Below are 26,627 nucleotides of genomic sequence, written 5' to 3' on the forward strand. Positions count from 1 at the left end.
TTAATAGCTTTCTTTTCTCTCTGTTAGAACAAGAATAAAACAAAAAGTGGTGTTTCATTAGTAATGGCAACATTAAACAAACAGCTAAGTATATTAAAAGAATAAAAGACAGGTCTAATGTGAGTAGTAAGATATAAGCAGCATATGCTTTTAAGGAAGGAAAAAAGAGTAAGCTCCTTGCCCAAGAACTTAGCATAAATCTGAACTGAGAGTTCAAAGATCCTTATTTTTAGCAAGACTATGTTGATTCATGTGGATTAATAAGAACACGTTTATATATCATCTTCTTGTAGAATGGGAGATCGGGTCTGTTGAAGGAATTAGTGATTTGGTATTTATATGAAGCAGATTATCTCTTGAACCATCAAGGCACAAGTTTAAATTATTCCAAGTTTACACCTCTGTAACTAAACCTTAGTCTGGAGAGTTGATTTGATTTCCCTGAGTTAGCTTGAACTAGATTGCTTATTCAAATAAAATGGCCTGTTTGCCATGTACTCTGCCCATGGAGTCCTTCTTTCACTTGCCACTGATGAACAGCAGGGGTTAAATCTGTCTCTTGCAATACTGTAATAAGTTGTCTATGCAAAATGTTGGAATCCATTTCTCTCTGTGGTATGAAAATTTTGCTAGACAGCCTGAAGCAGATGAAGGCTTTCCTTGTTTTCAGCCTGCAGCAAGAGAAAGGAACAGCACTGAGCTATTTAATAATTTTTTTGAATATTGTTGCTATAAAAAACTGCTAAACATTAATCTGTTAACCTCTAATGTTAGCCATAAATACAAACCTTTACAGCTGTGACTTACTTCTGTATTTACTCAAAGCAGTGCTTTTTATTTCATTAACAAAATATCTGATGTGATGATTTAATATCTGGAAAGAGTGTGTATTTGTGATTTCAGTCCTTGTGCTGGGTTGACTTTGGTCAACTTTCAGACCACACCCAGCCACCTCTCATTCCATTCATTCAGCAGGATGAGGTAGGAAATAGATTATGGAAGGAGATAAAACAGGGAATTTACCATTTACCACTTACCAATTACCATCATGGGCAAAACAGACTAAGCTTGGGGAAATTGACTTATTGTATTGCCAATTTAAAATAAGTTTGGATGGTGAGAAGCAACAAAAAATGAAAATAACTCCTTTCCCCTGCCCTCTCCTTCCCAGGTTCAACTTTATTCCTTTATACTTGACACCTTGGCCTTTGCCACCCAAAGCTATGGGGAATAGGGGTAGGAGTCCATTAAAAAAAACTCCTCTCTGCAGCTCCTCAACACACATCTTTCTTGATGTGTCCTTCCATGGGTCATTCATGACCAACTAGCCTATGTGTGGGGTCTTCACAGGCTGCACGGTGGCTGCTCACCACAGCCCTCTCCATGGGCTGCTGGGGTATTCCTGCTTTGGTGCCTGGAGCCCCTCCTTCTCTCTGCTCTCACCTTCATGCCCACAGGGTTGGTTTGGGGTTTTTTTGAAGTTCTATCTCACAAACCTTTTCCTCACCACCATTTGTGCAATGTTTTTGCCCTTCCTTACACACGCCGTCCCTGAGGCACGCCCTACGGTGGGCGGTTGGATCCAGCCAGAACCGGCTGTGTCCAGCTGGAACAGGCTGTGCCCGGCTGGAACCGGCTGTGCCCGGCTGGAACCGGCTGTGCCCGGCTGGAACCAGCTGTGTCCAGTTGGGGCAGCCCCAGCTCCTCTCACGGACCCACCACTCCTGCCAGGGCTGGGCATCCGCAGCCTGTACGGTGCTTTTTTCCTTGGAATGTTTAAAACAGGAAGTTTGTAATTTATCTGATTATGTATGGAGCTGCAGTTTAAAAAACCCTGGCTCATATGAATGGGATGCAGGTAGAGTGTGTAGGGGAACCACCAGAAAATTAAATCATGTAAGCTTTTGGACAGTGGCATCCTGCCTTTTCTCATGGGAAGGATGGCATGTAGAGCAGACCTGCCTAAAAAATTGACACCTTGATCTGAAATTTAAAAGTTATCCAAAATTTCTTCTGTTTAAAACCTAATCTATTGTATTCTGTCTCTTTTGGAGACTGTATTACACTTATTTTTAAAAGTGTCAATGAAAATTTCTAGGGGAAGAACCTCAGTTTGTTGTGAAGTATTCCAAAATAACTATATTTGGATAAATTTCATAGTGTTTCAGTTAATGTAAATGCTTTCTGAAGTATTTTTAGAGAAAAGTCCTCAAGTTTGACACTGTGCATCAACTATTTCAAAACCATTTAAATGTGGGGTAAAATATATTTGTAGAAGCAATAAGATTGGCATCTTCTTTTTGTTCATCTTGGATACGGTCCAGCCCATGAGAGGTTGTACGGCATGCAGCACTGTAGAAATCAGAGCAAATGGGCAGCAGAGCAGTCTGTGTGTCCCTGTGCCCTCCCCTCAGCCCACCAGAAGAATTCCAGGGGAAGAGATTCTTCCCTTAGTGCTAAGAGAGGGGAGCAGCCCCTGTTTCTCGTGGGGAGCACCTCTCAGGCTGGGAAGAAATGCCTCACTGGCAGACAGCCGGTGAGACTGCTTGCACTGCCTGCACTGTGCCGCATCCCGTCCTCCAGGAGCTCCCCTGGAAGGGAACACCAGGCAGCACAGCTCCTTTGCAAGTGGAGGTTTGACCATGTTCTTGAACGTGGATTGCTCCTCTACATATTGATGTAGATTACATTCCATGTAGCTTTGACTTCAATGTGATAGCAATGCTGAATTCCTCCCTGTAAAGTGCGTCTACAGAGAGCATGTTGGCTCACATCTTCAAAGAGGTCTCATGGCAATGGCAGAACCATGCAGTTGCATGTTTTTCAGATGTCTTCTGGCAGTGACACCAGTATAAGTCCACAAAAGTTTACCTGTAGCCTCGTGCAGCCTCATAGACGTGAGAATGAGCAGTGAGCTTATTTAAATGAGGATTTTTATGAAACAAAGTCTAAAGTAAATGCCCAAGAAAACTATAATACCAAAAGGAAGTTAGACACACACAAAAACCCCAAGGACTTGTGTTATCTTGGGACTATCCTGATGACAATAATGTAGAAAATACGTGCAAGTGATATGTATAGTCTGTGCAGTTTGTAATACAGTTAAATTATCTGAGTAGACTCAGGACACAGTATGGAGTGCTCATCCTTTTTAGCAGGCACATAGATATGCCTTGTAAAGAAGCCATCACCGTGCTATTCAAAGTGATTCATTATGCTGTGGCACTGAAATGCAAGGTAGAAATGTAAAATACATTGTGCCTATTTTCAGTAATATCTTTTCTTTGTAGATATCTTCATTTATCCATATAAGACACTTTTGGTTATTGCTACTAACTAGATAATCAGCATTCAAATTCAAAGAAATCTTGGATTTTGCTGCAGATCTGTCATGCCATTTCAGTGGGACTGACCACCGTTTCTTAGTGCAACTTTTTAGTAGGTTTTTTTAAAATATCCCTTTTTCATCAAGCATAGCTCCAATATTTACTAGTGTAAAGAGATAGCAATGAGGAATACAAGTGAATGAGGTCCGCACTAAGGTGCAGTGATGGCAGGAGATTAAGATGTTGGAAAGCTGTGGTGCACGCTAAAGGAACCTTTGCCTTAAGCAATTCTGCCTGTGGAATACCAATCCTGATTTAGAACCAAACACTTATTGATGGAGTGATTACTCTTATTCATTAGCTCTGGCTTCAAGCTTGGTCAAAAGCCTCAAACTACCATGGGTACCATTTTATTTATTTGACATTATAATATTCATTTAACCATAACACTGCAATGAAGGAAGAAGGTGTTAAGGAAAGTAACTCCTGAAGGTAGACTAATGGCTTGCATACAGACAATTAAACTTACAAGGAGATGCATATGGTGCAGACTTACTCTTGCCAAACTTTCACAAGCAGGCATTTCCAGATTCTGGACAAAAATGTTGCACCACGCTGTGTCAGTCTGTCTGTGCCTAAGGCTGACTGTCTCTTGGATGCATGGTTATTCTTCAATATCAGGAGCTTGACTCAGGCAGAATTTCTGTGCAACATATTGTGCATCGCTGTGCCTTGCTCAAAGTGCTTAGGGATAAATGCAGCTCTGGCAGGAAAATGTGTTCCTTTTCTGCTTTATTTTATTTTAATTATGGAAAGCAGTAAAGTTGTTTAAAGGAACTTGCATTACATATATATAATGTTCAAAACCCAAAAAAACCTCACTCAAATATGCTCACAATGAATATTGTATATGTCAAAGTGTAAAATAACTAGGGGAAGAATATTGCACTAGGTTGTCTTGGATGGATTCAAGAAATAGATTTTAAAGCTTTTATATTTACAAAATCCTTTCTCCTTCTAAGTAAGATGTTTTACCTGCAAATTTTAGGAAAGCAAGTGAACTTGCAATGTTTATCTATATTTACATTGTCCTTGATGTTATTCACTGAAGAAAATATAGGCATATATATGTTTGCATGTATATGTACATATAAAAGCAAAGTAATGTGAACCTGTTGCACACTACAGCAGCCTGCCTCAGTCATCTGAGCACATCTCTGAAGTGAGGAAAGATCATTATCCTTATTTTGAGAATTAAGCAGAGACTCTGTCAGTTCCTCCATGTCCCCAAAGAGGCCTTTGGCAAAGTATGAAATTAAACACATTACTCACCAGTCTTGCACTATAGCCATAACCACTGACCTGAATGATAGGCACACTGCAGTAGTCTTCAGTCTTTCATAACAGTTATTCTTGATTTTTTCTCCACATCTGATAACTGTGTGTGACAAAATTCTATGACAGCCAGCATGGCAAATATGTTTTTCTCTAGTGATTGCCCTAAAACGTCATATATCCTGTGCTGACTCAGGCAGCCTTGGCTACCCAGATAAATTGAATCTCTGGAAAATTTGGGTCTGTGTGCATCTATAGGGACAGAAGATCTGGCAGAGATCTTTGATTTCACTCTTCCTAAAACTGCAATTAGGAACATCCATCTGTGACCCCACTGCAATATGTCTATCATACTCCTGGGACCAAAGAACTTATAAGAGTCATTACTGCAAACTCAGTATATATTACTAATGTCAAAACCATGCTGAAGTTCCATCATTGCATGATGCTGGTATGTGCTTTATATCTAATATCACCTATAAACAATGGCAGAATAAAGCATTTACTCAGAGTATTTGCATAGCCTCCTATAAAGTATCATAATTTGTAAAAATAAATGTCAAGCATGCTTGACAGATAATAAAGACTTTATTGTGTAAGCTATAGCTAATTTTTTCCTGAGATATGTTGACACCATTCCATTTAATTTAATCTGAACTTCCAGTAATATATGATCATGGTGTATACATCAGCAACTGTGTATCAGGTGGTGTTGTGCACTCTTCCTTTCTGAGTGTTATTTCTCACTGTCCCTTCAGTCTGACTTTTATTAATAAGTGGCACAATAGTGAAAAATGTCAGTCATTTCCCTTTCTCATTTCCTTCTTTGGGAAATGGGAAGGGTGCACAGGAAAAGGGAAAAGAGACTTCAAACTATTATATCCTTTCCTCAGTTTATGTCAGTGTCTATAACGATTCAGGAGCCCGAAGTTGAGATTGCAGTGAAGGATGTGAAGGTAGACTCCTCAAGATTACACAACTCTTTTGTCTTTTCCTTTAGGTGCAACATAGAAGAGTTTAAGAGATTCCCTAAAGAACAGCCTAATATTATTTCCTTCAGAAAAAAATGTTTGTGTTAGTATCTCTTATTCCTAGAGTGGATTTTTCTTGTGTGAGAAATGGCCTTAATATCAACTAAGACTGATGATGTGGACAATAATGGCACATGAAAGCAAAGGTATAGGATAGTATTACTGTTTATCTGAAGTCCAGAAGTCATTTACAGGGCCATTACAGTCTTTATAAGACCAAAAGAAATTATATCTTTTTAATTCTTATTCTCCTTGAAAAAACAATAGGTTTCATCATCTTCTGTACCTCTTTTTTCCATGTGTACCCATCAATTTTAACTATTTCTGTTCAGGCAGTACTTTGCATTTGTGAAAGATAAGTGATTTTGTGCAACTTCACTGGTTTCAGCTCTGGTGCACAGACGAGAAACTGTAGTGCAAATCAGTGCATATCAGTTCACATTTTTCTAAATTTCCATCTTTTCACATATGCTAAAATGCTCAGCTGGACATAAACATGTCACAATCACTTACATTGCCATTCTATTTTGTGTCAATTTTGAAAATTGACGGCAAGATGCCATGCTTTGTTAATAGAAGGATTGTCTCTGGTCTTAGATGCATCTTGATGCAAGTCTGTAGAGAGCTAGAGAGTGAGTCTGCATCCTCTGGCAGAGCTCTAGTACGTGAATATTTATTATGAGGATCATATTGGATAAAAAATATGCATAATACTTTGTCTTCAGTGAGACCTCTGTTTTTTTACTATCATGGGTGCTTTGTACAGAATTTGGTTATGTGTGACATGCACACTAAAAAGGCCCTAAATAGCTTTTCACCTTAACCTTTTTTTTCCTTCCTATTTATTGAGACATGTTTTTAGAATCCTTAAGTCTTTTTTGCAGCTGGGTAGTCTCATAGTTATCCATTTCCTTAATCCTCTTCTTCCTTAAAGTGGTTAGTTGCTGAAGGGTTGGATCATCACCCTGATATCATGGCTTACCATCTCACCTGATTGTTCTTGAAGGACCTTTTCTCTTTTGATATCTAACATGCACTGTCTTAATATAGGCCTAAGAGAGGCTCCTAATACTGCAGGCACCTCCAGACAAGAGTTAATGACAATTCTCAACTTCAGTTCCCTTGTGTGGCAGAAGTGCCTCATCTGTACCCCAGGCCATGGGGGCAGCATGACAGGCTTTCTTCTCTTCTGAGGAAATGGAGCAGAAACCTTGGAGAGGAAACTGATAATTTCCACAGCCTTTTTGTTTCAGTAGAAAAGGAGGTAAGAGCTACCTCCAGTACTGGGCACCTCCACAGATAAAAAATATCTGTTTCTAGGAAAAGAGCTGAGGGGGCTTGGGGTTGGTTCTGAGGTGGGAAGTCTGTCCCTGAGGCTTCAGTAGCCAGTTCAGGGCATAAAATCAAGGAACAGTAGCCCAGCCTACAAAGCTACCAGTTGGCATAGGTCCCTTGGTCACACAGGAAAAAATCTCTGCCTATAGCTGCAGGTTTAGCATATGGAGATGAGCCTTTTTTAATCCATCCTGTGTGTGGGTTCAACTTCTTAAAAATAGTTGCTGCAGCTGCACACTTTGAGTCTCTTTTCATCTGAAGTAGGAGGGATGCTGAGCAGGTTTACAGCACAGTGTCTTGAAGTAATGTCTCCCCACTGCCTTTAATTCTCCTGGGGACACCTTTTGCACAAGCCAAAAAGAGGTTCTGCTTATGAGCCAATATTCATATGAATGCATAAGCACTGTCTAAAGCAAGTGTGAAAATGTTACCAAGAATTAACAGCACATTGAATAGACCTTTCAATTATTCATTGAGAGCCTACTTATATTCCTCTTTGGCATTATACTTAGAAGTGTAACGATGCGTTTTCTACAGATTTTATGGATTAGAAAATCACAGGATTAGCCACTCCATAAATTAATCCTGATGTATGTTAAGTAACTCATCTAAAAATGGATGCTTCCCATATAGGAAATGAATAATTAATTTTTGTTTTCCTGGTTAAAAAAAAATCCCTCAGGTGCTTTTTCTGTTTTCTGCTGAAGCTGAAATTTTTTAGTCCTCTGACAGTGTCTTACACCCCCCAATATGTCTTGTTTCTATGGAGACACCAATGAACTGCAGCTTGCATTCTTCTGCATATCACAATACAAGGTTGCTTCAGAATTTTTCCAGTGTTTCACTGTCTTCTCTTTTAATTAGACATTAACCAATAGGTTCAGTAGTCTTGTCTCATGCACTCTCATATACATTCACAGGCACATATGATCCCTGTGACTGTGAGCCAGTCTGTAAACACAACATATGCTTTTGAAGTTTCAATTTAGAGAACAGCACATTTTATATTGAGGCTTATAAGACCAGAATTCTGAGCTGTATTGGATGGCAGTGTGGGAAGATAGATATCTTGTATGCAGTAGATGAGATGGAAGGATTTTATACCTCATGCTTTTTAAGAATAGGAAGAATGTGTGGAGTTCTGGAATGAACATAAAATGTGTTTGGTTCTTTGAATTCTATTAATATTATGTGATATTAATGAATTCTGTTATTATAATCTTATATTTTTGCCCTGCCCCCCCCCCCCCCCCCCCCCATAATTTTAAATTTTTATTTTTCATTCCTCCCATCCTGAATGACCAGTTATTGCAGGATGGTTCTGTAGATCTGATTCTCTGAGCCATATTGTTCCTCCACTGTGAGCACAAGGATTCCTCTTCAGGGCAGCAGAAAGTAAACATTTGTGTGGCAGAACACGTGCTAGCAAACAGACAAAGAAAGAAGCTATGTAAATTATTTTGTTTATTAATTAAAAATGTATTGTGAAGTAAACAGTATTATCAAGAACCAGTGAAACTGAAACGATGCCAGAAGTTGTATGTTACTGTTAGTGAGCCCTTTGAAGTCAATAATATGCCTATTCTTCCTTCAAGGTAGTCTGAATTATTTTTCCGTGGTTGAATTGAATGATAAATAGAACCAGGCTGGTGCTGGTGCCCTGAGTTTATTTTATTATTAATATTATTATTATTATCTCATATTATGCTGAAATAAATTTCCAGTAATAATTCAAAATAGCATTTGCAGAGGACTCATAATAGATAAATATGTAAACCACCTGCTGATGGCAACAGATTACATCTGATGCTCAGTTTGTGTGCTAAGATGTATCCTGAGCAACTTTTTTCTCATTTTTTCTTTGTGCTACTCATCAGACTGTATCCTCCTGCTGTCTCATCTGTTCATTGTGATCTCCTCTAGATAAAGAATTGGATTTTTTTTCCATTTTTTTAAAGACTTCTGAAGTTAATAGTTGTACTTAAACAACTAATAATCCAATGAAAAAGTAAGGGTTTTGATGATACACTTCTAATATTTCTTGCCAATATGCTTGTATTTATGCTAATACATGCATACATACAGATATATGTATGTTCGCCTTTCATCACTGCTTTTGTTGTCAAACTGAAAAGGTAAAAACACAATTAAGCCTTTTATAGACATGATTTCAGAAAGAATGCTTTGTTTGAAGTCTATGAACATTTATTGCACTCTCAATTTATTTCAACTGTTCAGTATTTTTGTTAGCAGACAGAAAATAAGGTTTAACCTCTAAAAGGGCCAAAGCATTGCTGCTTTCTCAAGGATAATAATTGTAGCTATGCCAGCTAGCACATAACGGTTAAATATATCCTTGCTTTTGACAGAAGCTGGTGGAGTTGGAACAGGGATGAACATAGCTTATTAAATATAGCTCTTATGAAGACTGCTCTATAATTACTGTGACTTTTCTTTGTATCATTATGATCATAGGCTGATGAAAACAATGAGTCATGTGCTTTGAAAAGGCCAAGAACTATTCAGCCAAACAAAAAAGATTGTACCTAGAGTAACAGCCCTGTTAGTTTTCCTGGAGTAGTCTATGTAAATAATGCACTATAAAGGTTAAATAACTTTCACCAAAGCTCCTTCTTCCACTGATAAGAGTTAAAAACTTAGAGGAGAATGCTCCTAGGAGGATCAAGAATGCTTCATTCCATGAAATCAAATACATATCCAATTCATTTGATAGTCTTTTCAATTGAGACTGGGTTTTTTGTATAAAAAGATATGCTGAAATTTTTGAAAGTCCTCAAGTCTTTTCTGAAAATCTCAAAATGAAATGACCTATATACTCGAAATACTATGATTACAAAAATGCCTGATTGTCCTTTTCTATCAGTTTTGTCACTTCTTAGATTCAAAATAGTTCTGGATTCAAATATTTTCAATCTTTTCTAAACCATGAGAGTTTTCTGTGGTTTTTGTCCCCAAAAGAAGAAAAAATGTCCAGGGTGTATTCTTTTGGTCTAGATTATATCCATTTTTCCTGGGTCTGTGTTGATACTACTGGGGAGGCAGCAGACCCTGATGTAGTTGCTGTATGTCAGGAGTAGTGAACTTGAGCTTTTTCAACAAAGACCCCGGTCAGTGCCAGAATCCACTGTCTTCAAGAGTGCTCTTGCTTGTGAAGCTTTCCCCCATGTGTGCTTACTGAAAACTAATTTTTTAGAGGCCAAAAGTTTGACAATTAAAAATTCAGCAGCTCATGTCTTATTAGTAATGAAGATTAATAATTGCATTTTCTTATTTCAGATTTCATGAGGCAAGTGAAGTCCATCAAAACTGAGCAGTATTTATTCCAGACTTTCAGTACAAAGAAAATGTGAATCAGTAATTTCAAAGACAAAGTTAGGGGTTAAGAATTGTTGGTGTGCTCACAGAGCTGGAGGCAGATAGGGCCACCATGTCTGAGATCAGGGCTGGCTGCCTTTTCAAGCAACCACTTAACAGCTCCTTCTGTGAGCAAAGCCAGCTTTGTATTAACGGCATTATGTTCACTGCCTTGGCTACGTGTACTGGAAGACTTATCTGAAGGCTCACATTCCTCATGGTTGTTACTTACTTTCTCATTTCTAGCCTAATTTGTGCTCAGTTAGTGTGCTTGCAGGTCACCAGTAACTATGCAGGTAAAATAGGTTTTTTTCCTTCTCTGTTTATGTTTTTTGATGTTTAACAGACACCTCTCATGCTTCCCTCTGTTATGCTGGAAATATATTTGGAATTGTTTTTGTCTGTGTTGAATTCATATATATTCTCACTATGTGTGTCAATTTATGTAAATAATATTATCTTCTATTTAATATTATTTGTTTGTTATCACATACCCTTCTGCACAGCCTTAAAGCAACATAATTGTTTTGTCAATTGCATGCAGTTAATTCAAGGATCTCAAATCTGTAAGGATAAACTATGGTATGAAATAGTGAGTATGAAGAGGTTAATAGAAAGGAGAACTGTAGTAAGTAGTTTAAAACCCATTCTGAAGCAAATACAAACTTTCCAGTAGGTTTGGTTTAGACAAAAGCACATAAGCAGTCAGATTTTTTATGCCAAAGTTTCACAAATGGCTTTCTGGTAATGCCACAATTAAACATCGGTCAATTGAAAAAGTAACTTAATGAAACCAATTAAAAGGAATGATTTTGACAAATGGACTTTTAGACCTTGCTGCAGAAACCTTGGCTGATGACACATTCCAGTTGTCCGATGTGCTGCAATAATGATTAGTCTCTGTTTCAGCCTTATTTAACAGTTTCATTAATAGTATTAAAGAAAGCAAGTGAACAGCATGTTAATGAAGTCAGCAGATGATGTAAACAGCGGGAAACAGAAAATAAACAATACTTAGAGGTTAGAAACATGAGCAGGAGTTATGAATGTATCATATTCTGATTGAGAGAAATGAGAAGCTAATGCATCTGTGGTAAACTAGTTCATAACTGATTTTATATTCCTAAACATATTAACTAAATAGACAAAAATATACACATTCAATTACACTAAAACCTTTTCTGGTTATGAAAGGTCCAGTTTGTAGTCAGCATACTGTCTAAAAGGGAAATAACTGTCTTTGAAAGAATGTGCAGATAGATTGTGTAAAATACTAGACATGTAATTGCTGAGTTTCACATGAATAAGTGGGTTGTAGGAGCAATTTGCTGTTGTTCAAGCAGGGGTAATGTAAGAGGAAAGACAAATGTAATGAACGAACAAAAAAAGGAATGGAGAGCAAGACTACTGTTATACACATACCTGAAATGTGTAAGCATTTACAAAAGATATGACTTATTTAGCATTACCACAGATTTGATATCTTATCAGGAAAATATTCTTTATTAGATGAAAGCAATCTCTAGCCATACCAAATGAAGATTAAAAAAAATATATGTACAGGCTGTAAAGCCAATTAATGGAAACCTAAAGCAGGCTGTAGGCTTCCACTCACTTGCATACAGAAATGCCAGGTCTCTCCAACACCTCTCGCTGTGAATGCATGTTACAGTGTTCCTGGAGATTAAATCTAACCTATACTTTTTTCCCCCCTTCCCCAACAATATCCAAATTATAGGAGAGGAGACTTCCCAAGTGCTCCATTCAGCAAGCCCAATCCCACACAAGCTCTAAAATATTTCCCCTTCCCCGGTGTGGTGACATGCACACTGCAGGCAGACTGACAACTACCTCCTCCAGTTGGAACATATAATCATCAATACCCTTCTGAGCTCATTTAAAATGTGACTAACTTAAGCCTCAGCTCATACATTGTCAAATCCCACTTGGTGAGTCTTGTTCCTGTTCCAGCTGGAGATGGGCCCACGCTGGAATTTGGGAATCTAGTTTTCACGTTCCAAAATTGAACAAAGAGACTCGGACTCATTTCTAGTTTCCTAAACTGCAGTCATGTCTGTAAGTAAAATGCTGAAACATTAGTTGTCTGGGAAAAATAAATGAGTGATGATTTTAAGAGATAAGCTGTGGCTACTCAGTGCAGTAGCTTCCAGCTTTTTGGTGCTGTTCCCAGAAATGCTTCAACCATGGTGAGGAGCTCAATTCTCTAATTAAAAAAAAAAATTGTATCAAATATTTTTCAGCTTTACACTCTCAAATTAAAGCTTAAAAACCTCCAAGGAAGGAAAGGAGGCCAGATTGGAGGGGGAGGAGGTGAGAGGAAGGAAACGGGTGGAGAAAACCACTATATTCCCAAGATGCAAGGAAAGTTGAAAAGTAGAAGAAAAAATATATTAAATCAGTGTAAACTAAGAGGTAAGTTTAAGGCATTTTTTTACATTGAATATATGTTTTGTTGGGGTATCTTTAGCAGTAAAATTCTGTATACTTTGCAAACATTTGAAATACAATTAAGTGAGGGAATTGTGGGGTTTTTTTCAATTTTTTCTGTTATAAACTTGATCTATATTTTTATTAAGCCTATCAAAGGGTGTGCTGTGCTGGTATTTTGCTACTTTTCTGCTGTTGCTGGGTAAAACTGTCTATTACCTCACCAATGACCTACATGAAGTGAAACAACATCCCACGGCAGCAGACAGGTTGTTTTGTTGTAAAGCTTAGCTGCAAAAGTTAATTGTTTATGGAGGCTTAATGGGCATTGTGCTCCTACTTACCTAACTCACTGCAATTCAGTAGTGTGTTAGTGTAGCTTAGGAAAAGAGCCCCTGAAGTAATAGATTTTGGTATAGTTAGGAAGATAGTTGACCTGTGTTCTTAACTTGAGGTCAGAGCAATGTGTTACATTTTTATTAGTGCTGTTGCTGTTATTGCTATTTGGTGTGCTGCCTATGCAGGGGTCATATACATTAAGTTTTGATCAGAGACCACAAGCCAGCTGCTGAATAGTAAAGCTTGGTGCACTTAAAAGCTCATTTATTACTGGGATGTTTGTTGCTATATTGCCAAGAGCCTGCCAGAGATGCAACAGAATAAAAATATTGGTGATTAATATGACCGTGCTTGTATTGCTGCACCAAAGCCTTTGCACAGTTAAGTTTAGAAAGGAAGGAAGCAGAAATTTGGCAAAAGTAGAGGCAGGTGTAAGGAGGTTCTGCATAGCTGGGTTCTACCAGCTGGGTAGAGCAGGGAGGCTACAGATATTCCTGTAGCCCTCAGCACCTACTCCATACATAGACCAGGTTACTTGCAGCTCTTTTATTTGTGAAGGTTGGGAACAATGTAGGGCAAGTGCAAGACAGCTGCCAAAATGGGAGAGACAAAAGCTCTCAGTAGCTGATAGTGAAAAACTACAGGACATGGGGTTTGTAGGGAATGCTGCCACCTTCCTGTCTGATCCATATCCAGCTTCTGTTGTGTCTGGTCCTCTAAGGCTGGAGGTCATACTTTATTTAAAAGTTTCTGATGTCTCAATTGTTCATGGTTTTGTCCAATCTTGTTTTTTAACATGTTTACAATATTGATTTCAAAAATGTTATGGAAATAGGTTCTATAAATTAATTACATTGTCTTTGGTTTAAGCTTTGTGTTTGAGTATTTTATGGATTGCCTCAAGTGTTTTGACTGTGAAAAGTGAATGCTTGTCATTGCCCCCTTAAGCTGTCTGCTTATTAACTGAAAAGTTGCATTCTGCTTAGATTCCTCACTTCTCCAAATGTCTGGCCATCCTTGTTCCTCTCTGTACATTTTCTAGCTATGTTATGTATCTTCAGTGATTCAGGTGAAAATGTTAGTGATTTGTTGCCTTCTGAAGACATGTATGTCTAATGACTATCCCTCTTGTTTGTGCTCACCACTTAGCCTTCCTTAACTTTTCTAAATATTTTTTTCAGAGTTGAACTGAATACTTAACTATTTCTACAGATTACAGTTACATAAATATATGCATGGCAGCTGTGCACTTCAAGATGAATATATTATGGATGAAGAGCTTGAATGCCACAGTATTTGTACTATTTTTATTCAGACACATCCTGAGAATTTAGCATCAAATGGCCTAATTCTGCTCTGAAGCTAAAGCCAGTGAATTAAACCAGAAACTCCTACCAGAATTCATAGCATCCAACTCTGCTCTGTCTATTAGAGAAAAGAGTTTGACATTGCTTTCAGAATTGTTCTGAATTGTGCATGAAGATAGACATTAAGAAGGGCAGTCTTTTGTAGGAAAAGAAACCTGGGAAAGAAGAAACCCCAGTTGTTTACTGGATGCTATGGTAGCATTGAGCAAACAAGACGATGAAGATGGCTGAGTAAGAAGAGCTGTGAGGGGTAGGCAGGGAGAGCTGGCTGGCAGCTGAAGAGTGAGGGGAATGCAAAAAAATGCAGGTAGCCAGCAGCTGCAGACCCCTGAAAGTAGCAGGGGTGCTTCTACATTAGTCAGGTACTCTGATATCAGAATGCCATCAAACATCAAAAGGCCTTGGACACTATGAGGGTAAATGGGAATAAGGCATCCCAAGGTACCTGTGCCATTTTCAGCCTTGAGGTGTCTGAACAGAAATAGGTCCCTGTAATACATTCATTTTCATGTCCAGATATATTATTTAAATATTGCTGTATAACAAAGCATATTAGAAGTGACCAATCCTCACTAGATTTTTCTTCTCATTCTTTCACATTGAGATGTGTTCTTGTGCATTGTTCAAAAAGAATCTCACAGGTGGTTTCCTGTATGGCAGTTCTTGGGCCTTTTGGGTTCCACTGTTGGGACTTCTATGCTTCCTGGTTATAGGACTTTATCCTTGAAATAATTTAAAGTAGAAAGGGAAGCAAGAAATGCTTAAAATTTTATTACCCCTTCAAATGTTATTAATAGTTTTTATTTTTACAGTTGTTTCTGAAGTCAAGGAAGAAGTTGTTTTAGCACAAAATTTGAGACAAGTTTTGCCAAATTTCTCAGCAAATGAAACAACAAGTGTTTTAAAGAAGAACTTTCATGTATCCAAGAGTGCTTATTCATTTGGATAGGCAATGACTTCCATATTTGAGGAAAAGTATGGTTAATTTTTGTGTTTTGGACAGTCTAACTTACCAGTCAATATTAAATGATTAATGACAATATATATCCTGATTTTTATGGCCATTCAAGGTTTAAGGAAAGGGAATTTTCCTCACATCTGGTGCTCTCAGGAGCTCTTGTGAGCTATACATGTTCAGGAAAGTGATTGGCACTGTAAACTGAGCTAATGGGCAAGAGAGGGATGGATCTGAAAGAAGCTCTGCTTCATATTTCTCTTACAACACACCTGCTCAAGTATGGTGAAGGAATATGCTCTTGGTTTGAATCAGTGAGGCAGTATTGCCTGAAATTAGGAAGAAATTAGGAAGGAATCGACTTTTGGGGTAGTTTCCTTCCCCTTCAGTGCATCTAATCATTCTCAGGTAGGCTAGACAAAGACACAAACTGCATCTGCAGAGGTAAACTGTATAGTGCAGCATCAGAAAAATATTCGGATGGAAGAACATCTTATTCACTATTAGTTTAGCATTCTATAAATTGAATAATAAATCAGTACTGAAGCACCTTTCTGATGATAAAGTGGCCTCTGAACTCTATGTGCCAAACTGGGCTGTTTGAAAATCATTTACCTCACTCCAGGTGACATTCAGTAAGCAATAGATCAGCCAAGAGAAGAGGGAAACTGAATCTTCAGTAGATAACCATCTTAAGAAGAAAATAGGCACTCGATATCAGATTGCTATATTATTACTATATTTATTTAAAGAGATTGTTTAAATGGGAAATTTTTTTATGCCAACATTTGCCCTAGGAATGCAACAGTAACACCAGCTTTGGCCTAGAGTAAAGTCTAAGATTATCAGGCAAGAAATACTGTACTGACCTCCAGTGTCAAAGGTGTCATTGATCTCCTAGCTGCTCAGTTTTCTTCTGGGAATACAGTCATGATTTGAGCTTTTTATGCTGAAAGTGTGTGTTCAGCAGATGCCTTAAGGTGGAATTATTTAATAGAATAACAGAAATAGCTGAGTTTGGAAGACATCCCCAGAGATTTTTCAGTCAAAGCCCACCAGCTGAAAGCTGGTTGCCCATGACACTGTCCAACTCAGTTGGGTTTTGCCACCAAGAATGGGGACTGCACAAACTCTCTGGGAAATTAATTCAATGTTTTATCAGTTTAATGGAGAAAAAAGTTTTTTTGTAAATTTTCAATGCAATTTCCTCTATTTCAATTTGTGCCCATTGTCTCCTTTACTGTATATTCTGAGAAGAGTATAACATAGGGACAGTTATTAATTTGTAAACTGAAGAACACTGTATTGTTTACAAAACAAAGAGAGGAACAGCTGAGAAATAATATTATCATTTCTTTTGTTACTCTGTTCTTTAAATCTGGATCAATACTCTTTTATAAACACCCACAGCAGACTGAAATTAGTAGAAATTATGTAGAAGGAAAAGTCTGAACTTGATGCTTTGCTTACCTCTCTGTACCTTTGAAAAGAGAGGTCAAATTCTTCCCTTACAAAATGCTCTTTCAACAGGTTTAATGGGTCCAGGACACTCAGCTGAATTCGAATTCAGTGCCATTCTAAACCAACTAACTAACAAGAGTGATTAACGAGAAATTAAGTACTTTGTCATTTTGTACTTCAGCAGTGTTCTCCTCCTTTGTTTCAGAATAATTCAGAAGTAAGATAGTCACAGCAGCTTTGTTAGAAATTGACTACATCACCATTCTTTAACCAGTAATACACCTTGCTGCAAGGGGGTGGAGTGCTCATTTTCTCTTGGAAGTACGTAGGGATGTGTGTATGTCTGTGAACATATCTAGGGCAAAAGCCTTCAGGTGTGGCTCATGAGCCAGGAAATTATCATGCTCCAGGATGATAACTAAAGAAAAGCATTAAGGCAGCCACAGTACATAATTTACAAAATTTTAATATCTATAAATGAGTGAAGACTTTGACTGTCCTCTGGTGCCCACTTGTAATATGTTTTGCTGTGGAAATCTATTCAGAATCCCAGCTGTTATCATGACAATATCCTCTTTCTTCACCACCTATTATGAAAAACAGCCAACAGGTTTTGTTACTGTAATTCACAGGCTCACACCATTCTACAGGGCTGTATATAGTTCAAAGGTTAAATATCCAGTATGATTTCTTTTATTTCTGTGACAGTTTTAGAGGTTGCCAATGTTTTCATCAGTGCACTGCTGAATATTACTTCACATATGTGGATGGCTTTCAGCCATTACATCATAATCCAGGGATCTGTGAGTATGAAACTGTGGTTAAATATGAAACTGTTTTGAGTATGAAATTGAATGGGTTTGATTGCTGTCTGTAAACTACTTTATTCAACAGATAATTTTTAAAATTATTATTATTTGAATAAGAATTTAAGATAATCCTATTTACACAATGGAGTCAAGATAGAGACTAGACAATATTTATTGCAGGTAACTTTCAGAGTTTTGTTTAAGGAGGCAAAGGTAATAGCTGCTTTTACTGTCTGAGAGAAATTTACCTCTGTCCCTCTCCAATGGCTGTAGAGAGAGGGAATATTTTCAGCTTCCATTTTATGGAAATATTCAAAGTTAGGTGTAAAGAACTGAAACTCTCTAAGAGATCAATTTTCTTGATAACTGCAATAACCAAAATACTCATGGCACTCTACAAATCTTTCTGAATGGAGAGGTAAGGTGTGAGTTAATTAAAACAAAAAAGAAGAAAAAATCCATTGAATGTTAATTCTCTCCTGATCTCAGGTATAAGGAAAATGAGTGTTTGACAACAGTTTAGAGTGGCAAAGATATGTCTACCTATTATTAGACAGAAATCTCTGGAAGCTAGAATGGTTTAAGATTTAAAGTTGAGGTATTCTCTTCCACTACAGGTATTGTTTTAGTTTAATTTTTAGGGACATGAGTATATTTTTGTGTTGGATTTATCTCTTTCACTTCACTGCACAAGTTATGATAGTTGTGCTCATCCTGTTTTCCTGAATGTAATGTTTCTGTCACTGTGCTACTGCCAGTGATTATAGTAGAAGTTCTTTTCATGTATGCCTTGTCTGACTGATTAATTACTTAGATAATATAAATGAGATCACAAGGAAGTTTTTGATATTTTTGTGTGTTTATCTTTGCAGGTGTACATGTTTTAATGTCAGATGTATTCTGACTCATTCACAAACATTCTGAAAATCTTGTTTCCTGATTCAAATCAGGAAAGGCAGCAAAATTAATTTTGTGCTGTTTTATAAAGCCAAGCACCTAAAATGATTGAATTAGGTCAAATTATCAGAAATTAATTCTGTGTATACATCTAGTAAAATATAGCTTTGAATATAATGCTTTTGTCTGAGAACACATTTGTTCTGAGTCTGGAATCACTGAGCAACAGTTTATGATATTCTATAAGCTATTGCATGCCACTATGGAAGTACTGACTCCAGCTGGGATTGTAATTAAATACTAAAGGCCTGGAATTTAAATGCTTTTGGGTCTAAGCAAATGCTAAACTTCATGCTGAAGATGCAAGGGCAGGATGATATGGCAAGGACTGCCATATCATAACATGGTTCATTTATCTAGACTATAATTTCTCCTGTTCATATTGGGGTAACTTGCATTTTACTGAAACTTCAGAACTTTACCAAAGCAGGTGAGGTGTGTAGTTAAGATGATAAACCAACAAACAAGACCTTATTGTCTTGTTTGGTTTTTTTTGAGGACTATCTTTATATGACCTTTTAGTTAGGGTTTTTTTTTTTTAAACAGGGTTTTTTAAGCTGTTATACAGTATGTTTGAAGTCTGTAATAGAAAAAGTTTTGCTTCTCCACACCCTCAGTAGCTTTCATTTATTTCCCAAACTGTAAAGCTAATTTTCTTCAGGTGGACATTTTCCATTGGTTCCTTTATAAAGGGATATTTTACCTTTAAAAGGTTCATGGAAACAAACAGGAAAAAAAACTCATTCTAGCAATGAAAAAATAAGAGTTATCTATAAAAGTGGGAAGCTTGAACATGGAGGCTTTCCGATGCTTTTTAACATATTTTGCTAAAAAGCAGATGCTTCAAATGCTTCAAAAATAGTCATATGGCAGAAACTTGAAAGAACAGTAAAAGCTGTCACAGCTATCAAGACTGTATGAAGTAAACTTATAAGCATAAGATGAAGCTTTCATTCTTTTCATGCTCTCCCTGCTGTTTAAATATGTCCTTGCTGGTCTACTCTTCAGAATTTTTGTACTATATCGGTGCAAAAAATGGAAGTAGAAGATCCCTAGAATGTAATGGTAAATGACTTTTAATCTGGAGATTTGTCATGTATCATTCCAACCTTACCAGCATTCAAACACACTATAACCAGGGCATAGCTTTAAAATAACATCATTGTAAAATGTTCTTTAAAACAACCCAAACAAAGATGATGTCTGTGACAGACATAAACCAAGTGTATCCAAGAGAGATTACTAGCATGTAGTCAAAGGCTGATTAATGGGATCAGTAGATAAACTAAGCATATATATTTAATGCTTCCAGATTTCTTGTAAAATATAGACATATGGAAAGTAGGCAACTCAGAATATGGTTTTAAATAATATCAAACCAGAGATGTATCACTGCATATACTGTATAAGCATAGATGCTGCTGGGAATACAATTGTTTCATCATCATGGGTTCAGTCAGTCAATGCATATTCTAGACAGTAAATCAGTGGAGTCTGTCATTATTGAGAGCTTATTATGAAACAATTTCAGTGGTTAGATATACAAACTAGTCATATGAACTTAAGTGAAGAATAACTATTAACTTTTCAATATTCATCAAAAGCAGAAAGGCTATGTTTAGGTTTTCTAATGCTTATGAATAAATGACATTTTTATTACTTTTCATTCCTAAACAGCAGTGCAATTACCAAATATTGATGACAATTTCTGAATACTGAACTGACCTTGCATGTTCGCGTATATTTGCTCTGAAAGAATGATAGACTCATCAGCTTTAGAGGAAGGGTATGCTGAGAATATGAAAAATATGAACCAACTGGTGCTAGATCTTCAGATATAAGGAGTACTTGATTTCAAAGGAGATAAACCTGCTCTGAATATCATAATTCATAGCTCAAAGAACATGTGAAGCATCTGATCTCTCTCAGTGCACTACAGGAATTGTCACCCTGGTATGTTTTCATAATGCTTTATACAGTTTACTCAGAGGCATTTGAAAACTTCTCTGATTTTCTATAGAGATTATTCTAAAATCAAATACATCTCAGTTCTACAAAAGGCTGCCTAATTATTTTAACTCAGCTACTACAAAAGGGGGAAAGCAAACAAAGTAAATAAAAAACATCAGCAGACAAGTGACCTCTTATTTCCAATTTAAAATAATGGAGACACAACTTCATAGTTAATACATTATTTTTCATAGAAGCACTGGCATAAAGTTGAAAAGATTAATTCCTTCCTATTCACAGTAATGGTCCAGAATAGGATGCATTTCTTGACTAAAATTTTAGGATATGAATTATATGCACCCATATTTTTCAATAGTGCATATATATGCACCCATATTTTTCAATGTAGCAGAATTTCACTGTACTAAATTGCACGGCTTGATGCTTCTGTGTTCTCATATGTCCAGTGTGGTGTCTAAGCTACTAAAAGACTAATGTTTGTCTTATAGTTTACAGTTATCAAGACAAAAATGTTTGTGTCTTCATGGAACTATGCTCTTTTCAGTTCTCTAAAATATGTTCTATTTTGTGTAAAGTTTCCTTACAATAACCAAAAATCTTTGATGTGTAGCCTTCAGAAGATCAAATGCTTCTTGAAAAATGCATACCATCCATGTCACTCTCAGCATTGTCTTCAAAGAGTTCTATCAACTTATTTATGCAAGACATTCCCATTATATGGTCGTAGTGGCTGGCTTTAATGGAATTAACCTTAACTTAGTGGTCTCTTGCCAGTCGCAACAAAATCGTTTTCAATACATATTAAAAATGTTAAGCTAGCTGGTGATTAAATATTTTACCCTTTTTAATGAGTTATTTGAATAGTGGTAGTCTCAACTTTCTAAACCTTCAGAAGCTGGTTCTGCCATCACAGAGTACTGACTGAAAACTCAGGAAATGCTTTGCTAATTGGAAAGCTTTAGGAAGCAAAGCACAGGTATGTACTTAAACAACTGAAGCACAGAATGAAACCAAAACTTCAGAGAGTGAAAGAGAGAAGTCTAAAATTCAGAAGAAAATTTCCAATGTTAATAACCAGAAAATAATAAGAATGCTAAAGAAACTTAACTTTATGATGCTGTAAATATCACATCTCAAGGTCTTGGGGGCTTGGAGAACTTAATTTTATTTTTTTTTTCCCAAACGGGGGAGAGTATGGTAGTTATAATCATGATTTTATGCATAGGAATAATTTCATTTGAATAATTGAATTGCATTTTTCAGGAGATTTTGAACTTAAGGTCTCATTTTGGAATGAAAAAAATATATAGAAAAAATTTACATATATTAACTGTCTATTAATTGTGTATCATCGAGGCTGTCACCGGACCAACAAATATACAATAGTAAATTGTAGAGCATTAGAAAAGAAAATAAAAAATGGAAAGTGAAAAGCTTAAAGCCACAGTAATGATAGAGATACTCTTTCATACACTTCTATGAAGGCAGTTTACACCAATACAGACTGTAACACAGAGTGAAATGGAGTTAATGGTAGTGACATCTTGTGCAGCTTGGAAATGGAACCAGACTTTTGCATTAATTTTCATCTTGGAGGGAAGAAGTAGGCCATGAAAAAAAGACATATTTTGTTAGTAGAAACAGTATTAAACTGAAGATTTCTCCCAAACAATCAGAAAAAAAAAAAAAAAATAGAAAAAAAAAGCATGTTTGTAGAGACAGAATTTGGGCTTTTTTTAAATATGGGAGAAATGTTCTGGTTCCCCATGGCAACTGGATCTATCATGGTATGGGTGAGTTTAATCTCAAAGAAAAGTAAGCAAGTGTTTAGAGGTCTGTAGGTCTTGATACACTGCTTGAAGCATATAATGAAGCATTGGGAAATAACCCATTGATTATGTTGTGGGCCTACAGTTAGGTACTAGAAGCCTGATTAATATTTTGGTGAAAAGTGGATATTGTTGTCTTATAGAATTTTCTCAGTAGACAAATAGACATTCTGTCTCCTAAACTAAGAACAAAATCATTACTGGTAAACAGAGTGCTGCAGCTTTAGCAAAGTATAGATTTTTCTTTTCCCCCTTCCTACTTAAATCAATGGGAATTCTAATCTGCTGAAGTACAGTTAGCCTTATGCAGAGAAACAAGGTGTACTTAAATTATGTAGGAAGTACAATTAAGACAAACCTAAATTATCCACATATCCTCTTTATTTGTTAGTTGAGAATTGTAGACTCATTCTGATATTAAACCACAGACACTGGTTCCAGCTGAAAGGCTCCATAAAATAACACAACATGACTGTTAGCCTTTTTCTTTGTTTAAGAAGGTGTGCATCAGTATCTGTAAATAACAAAAAATAGGACAAGAGGAAATGGCCTCAAATTGCACCAGAAGAGGTTTAGATATTAGGAAAAATTTTTTCACTGAAAGGGTTGTCCAGTATTGGAACAGGCTGCCCAGGAAAGTGGTTGAGTCAACATCCCTAGAACTATTTAAAAGATGTCCAGAAGTGGCACTTGGTGATCACAGTAATTGACTTAGGCTCTATGGTTTATTGGTGGACCTGCAGTGTCAGGTTTATTATTGGACTTAATGGTCTTAAAGGTCTATTCCAATCTAAATAATTCCATGACTGTAAGTATTAATTACTTTAGGAGATAAATAATTCCAGTAGAAATCTATCAGGTGCTAAGAAGTGGCATGCCACCATTTTTCTCAGATGATTCTTTTTCTTGCATTGAGTTGACCTCTTGCTTTGTTTGAGAGAAACTGCAAAAATAAGGGAAAGATAAAACAACTCTTCATCTGATATTTAAAAGTATATTTCATACAACCTTACTCAACATTTTAAAAAAATGAGCATATGCAATCATGCATTCTGTTTGAATCAGCTATATGCTTCCAGATCATGTATCCTTCGTCTTACTCAACATTTTAAAAAAAATGAGCATATGCAATCATGAATTCTGTTTGAATCAGCTATATGCTTCCAGATCATGTATCCTTCAGACAGTGGAAAACTGTCAGAACTAAATCCCTTTTTTTTCTAGATTATTTTGAGAAACAGCTTCATAGATTTGTACAGTCTTTAGGGATGGTAATTTTTTTCTTTTTTCTATTAAGGATCCATGCTGTGAAGGCACCTCAGCTGTTATGTTGGTGATGAAAAAAATCAATTCATTAAGTTTCTTACAAGTTTGCCTTATGTAAAGAAATATATATGTTAATGCATTGTCAAAATACTTTTCAATGAACTATTTCATTTACTGTAAAAATTCACTTTTTGCTTGTCTTTTCAACCTGTAAAATGAATGGAGAAGATTAGTTGATAATAATAGTACAGTAAAATCTTCCACTGGCAGGGAATAAATTTATTCATGTTAGCACATTATGCAGTCTCAGGAGTTATCCTCTGTATAAATGAATGTCGTGCCCCCAGAGGAAGCCAGACTGACAGGGCTCTTTGCTCAAGTCTTCTATTCAGGTTATACATAACACACAGACCACTTTCCCAACTACCCTTCCTTTGTCCTGCACTGAAACAATGAAAGGCAATTCCCTGTGTCCATGTTAATTTTCTTCTCCACCATGGATTTTTTTCCAGGGGTATCTTTAGAGTTCAGTTGTCAAATTATAGTTTGAAACAGGAGGAAATCTAACCTGATCTTTGCCTTGTGAGAGCTTATTCCTTGCTGCCTTATGGTGTTTTGTTTTATTAAGGTTACGGTGTCACATAGCTGGAACTTTCATTGTTCTAACTAGAGAAAGGACTACAAACACTGACTAGGGAAATTCATACGGCACAGATTTGCTTTGTTCTGGGTATAGATTTCCCAGTACCTGAAATTTTTTGAAAAGGGAGATTCCAATTTTGGTCTATATGAATACCATACATTCAGATAAAGAATTCACAATAATTTATTAAGGAAACTTTAGGCACTTATTTTAAAATGTTCTTTCCCTTTATAGAGCTCCCTTCTGCATTGCTGTGATGATTACATACACACAGGCAGACAGAGTGCCTACCAGCTGCATTAGTTTAGGAAATAGAATGAGCCTCCAGTACCTTCCTTGATAGGAACAATAATTACAATGCATTAAAGTAATTAAAAACATTTATTTCTGCAGCCTTATAAAACATTAGTTTAAATTTAATAAAAATTGGAGTGGTGAAATAACCTTCTTCCATATTTTAATTCAGAAAATTTGTTTGGTTCTTAGAAATGTCTGTGCTTTTTTTGCCAGAATGTATTTAGATATTATGTTTCAAAATATTGCTTTGTTTAGAAAGTAAAGAGAAAAAAAATATCAATGATTTCTGTCATTATAACTTATGATTTTTACCAGAATTTCACTATTTGTTTTTTGAGGAAGGCATGAGTTCATCATCAAGTAGATTGTAAAACAAAAGGGTACAATACAGTAAAAACATTTTAATATATTCCCTTTTATTATTCTTTGGGTAGCTAGCAATACCTGTAGCTGTTCATGAACTGAAAGAGCCCATTTAACTCTCCAATAACTATTCTTTTGATGTAGATAGGCCAAAATTCTTTACTATATAACCAAATCCATAGCTTTTAACATAGGAAAGCCTTTCAGTTAAAATCCTAGTCTTTACACTGATTCAGGTTGTTTTGAGTTTCTTCATGAGTGACATAAACAAACAGCTTAAAAAGCAGTCTACACACTGCCTGTTCAGAATTCTCCCTTTGCTCCCTTATTTTTTATAGCAAGTATACAATAAAACAAGCTCTTCACTCAGCTTGCATTGTTTATCTCTAAACTTTGGTTATACTGGCTCTTCTTTCCTGGCTTTTTTATCTCTTTTTACCTCTATTTTCAGGAATGACAATAAATTCTTTTTCTTTTATTCTAACTGTGAGTCCCACCAAGTTCTTCAAGAACATTACAAAAGTCTGTATATTTAACATAAATAGTAAGAAAAGCTCAAGAGTTTCATTGAATAGGTGTTGACTTTGGGGAGGAAAAAAACCAATCTAAAGTGAAAACCAATACATTGAAGATGTGTCATGGATTGACACTGGCACAGTGCCAGTGCCCCCCATGAAAGGTGTATTCTCCAAAATGGTCATTGTGAGATGTGACCCAGGAACAGAACAAAGCAGGCTCTAAATTGGGAATGGAGGGGGAAAAAACAACACTTTATTAATCTACACAGACACAAAAGGGAAGGGAAAAAAACTATACACACAACAATCCCCAATAGAACACTTTCGAAACACTCCTCCTCCTCCCCCCAGTCCTCTACCATTCAAATCCCCTCTAACATATTAATACTCAATCCAATACCCTCCTTTTACACAAGCACCCCCCAGTCCACCAGGAGAGAGGAGCCTCCCTCCTTCACCATGGGCCTCTCCAGGAAACACAGTAGAACTTCTGTGCTTCCATGTCACACACGGCAGCTGCTCGAAGAGAAATCTGCCATGGTGACCATCTTCCTTCCATGTCCAGTGCTCTCACCACTGTCCATGGATCCAAACTACTCCTTAGGTTCTTTTTAAGAATGCTTTTCACCCAGTTCCAAGAAGTGGCCGCCTCTCACCCTTTGGGACGCCTGTCCCCCCCATTTCAGTCCCCTGGGGCCTGGGGCTCAGGAACAAAGATCCTTCGCTGAAGGCCGAGGGTTCCAACACATCCTCCCCCTCAGTCTCTGCTCCTTCGGCTTCTCCTCACGGCCTTATCATCCTTGGCGTCTGGCCAGCCGCCTCTCCCAAGGTGCAGTCTCTGCATTAACGGAAGAACCTGGCTTCGCCCGTGGCTATGTCAGAGGAAAAGTCCAGCCGAAGCCACTCCAATCATCTCCTCCATCTCGGGTGCTCTATCTGCTGGCATTCCTTCACTTACTCAAACCTTCTTCATCTTTCCCATCCTCCATCCCCTCTCAATTT

This window comes from Pyrgilauda ruficollis, unplaced genomic scaffold (assembly GCF_017590135.1).
Source record: "Pyrgilauda ruficollis isolate IOZ18807 unplaced genomic scaffold, ASM1759013v1 scaffold40, whole genome shotgun sequence".
Taxonomy (NCBI): Eukaryota; Metazoa; Chordata; class Aves; order Passeriformes; family Passeridae; genus Pyrgilauda; species Pyrgilauda ruficollis.